This window comes from Centruroides sculpturatus, unplaced genomic scaffold (genome assembly GCF_000671375.1).
Source record: "Centruroides sculpturatus isolate CEXI.00-Female unplaced genomic scaffold, Cexi_2.0 scaffold569, whole genome shotgun sequence".
Lineage (NCBI taxonomy): Eukaryota > Metazoa > Arthropoda > Arachnida > Scorpiones > Buthidae > Centruroides > Centruroides sculpturatus.
This window is the reverse complement of record NW_019384810.1, coordinates 294,124-296,330: the sequence shown is the minus strand read 5'-3', so window position 1 is coordinate 296,330 and position 2,207 is coordinate 294,124. Positions and strand designations below refer to the sequence as shown.

The 2,207-nt window shown below is 31.2% G+C and overlaps 1 protein-coding gene across 1 annotated transcript in view; it reads left to right on the top strand.

Annotated features, from left to right (window-relative positions):
• LOC111629776 (multidrug resistance-associated protein 4-like) overlaps window positions 1-2,207 on the top strand; it is a 105,980-nt gene that overhangs the window by 93,076 nt on the left and 10,697 nt on the right. The window lies entirely within an intron of this gene.

Below are 2,207 nucleotides of genomic sequence, written 5' to 3'. Positions count from 1 at the left end.
TGTCTCCAATGTTCAACGAAGTTTTCGCAGAAAAATAACATCAGATATCGCGATGAAAACAAGCTTGAGCAACGGCGATGTCGAATGGTGCACACTCGGTAAGTAATCCTACAATGTTTTGTTTATAGCGTAGTTTATACGGAATATTTCCAAAAAATATATACGTATTTTGGAAATGTTGAATCGGATTAGTCTAGAATCGATTAATTTTATGGAAGAAAACCTTTCAAACAGCCATAGTCCGTAAACTTCACACGTGTCAGGCTGTGATTGGCTGTGATTCCTACAAAATTGATTCATAAAGAACGGAACGTATCTACCGTCTTACAGGGGTATCGACTGTACTTGCAAGGAATGCTCTTTTTATCAAAATACAGCCACATCTTCTAACTATTTTATTCAACACATTTCATGAAAATAAAGACAAACAGGGAATCTTTCTGGTTTTTTTTCATATTTTAAATACTTTTACACAATTATAAAATAATAATTTCTCTTTATATTCAGTAGTGGAATGTGTATCACATGGACACACATTCTTTACTCACAATCAACAAAATATTTTCATTTCTGACCATTTACAGTGAATTTTCGATAGGAAATTCACACTAAATATTTCACACAAAAAAAAGCTTATGTTATGAAATTAGTAAAAATTACATTGCCAAATACTACAAAGTATTAAAGCTTCAACATTTTTTACAAACAGTCAATTTCCATACAATTACAAGTCAAAATATCTTCGAATTGAAACCAACTTGAAACCAAACAAAATTAAGTAATAAAAGATATATTAATCATTAAATTCGGCGATATTTTCCAATCTTATTTCACCCACAATTTTGACTTTTTTAATGACAAATTTGTAATCACTCATTTTAATTAATTTCTTTTTTATTATAATATCATTGAATCTATTTGGGAAATAGTTGGAAAATCATTATTATCGGGATGTATTGAAACAATTACAGTTGTTTTGCTAAATATATTTGATATTATTTTAATTCATATACTGGCTAATTGTAATTAATAACTAATTCATTTAATTTTTCATAAGAGTAGACTGAAGTTTGCCAGCTTGGTGTAAAATTCTTTCATTATTTTACTCAAGCATCTACTTTTTATTTAATTTTCCAGACAGTATATTTTTTATTTTTGAATTATAAAGTTATTTTTTTTCTGCATGAAACGTTCTGTTTTTTTGAGTAATTACTTTCATTTTTTCAGAATGATTTAACACACCGTTTTCACTGTTTTCATTTGAATATTATTAAAAATTTATTAATAATTTTTCAAACCCTTTGCCGCTTGTGTTTCGTCGTCAAAAGAATAATCATCTTACAGATGCCAAGTTCCTGTCTTGTTATAGCCAGATTGTCACAGTGCATGAAAAATTACGATTACATTATCTAATTTTGTACTTTCTTGTTTATCTAATAATGTAAACTACTTGTGTTTTGAAAAAATGAGTGCTATCAGTGGCACAGTGTGGGTGTCAGGGTCGAAATTTTCCTCCGCCGCCTTTTATTTAGGTATCTCAATTTAAAAGACTAAAATTCAGTTTCGTCACAGAATAAGTAATGAAAAATTCCATGCTTATTTCAATCGGTCCTAATTAAACTTAGGGATCTTGTGGTTTGTTTAAAATTCGACTGCAGCGGATTGTAAATTATGATAGTTTCCTGGCTATTCACTTTTGGTCTTGCACCTTGTGGTCTTAATTGCACATCAACAGAACGAATGTCACTTAAGAAGAAATTCTTTTTCACTTTCTTCTGAACTTTACTGTGACTAGTGGGACTGTATACTACTAATTGGACTGCACACTGTGTTAACGCCGTACCACTTTAAGCATATTGGTGGTTATTGTGTTTGCTGGACTTTAGTTGGTGCAGTAGTATACTTGGCATCTTTGTGTACATTTTCTTGTGGCTGACACTCTGGGTAATTCTGTAGGTTCTACTGGTGGAGATATACTTGACGCACTGTCACTGTTTCTCTGTGGTAATACCTGGTGGAACTATTTTTGTCATGCTACAACAGTTCGTGTTTGAACTTAATACACGTTATTACATTTATTGAGTTTACTGAAACTGGAAGGAGCTTACATTTTTCTACTGGACTGTTTTCTGCATCAACTCTACATCAATCCATGCTTTGTGGTGTACTTGTGTATTATATTATGTGTTCTATTCTTGTGCACCATT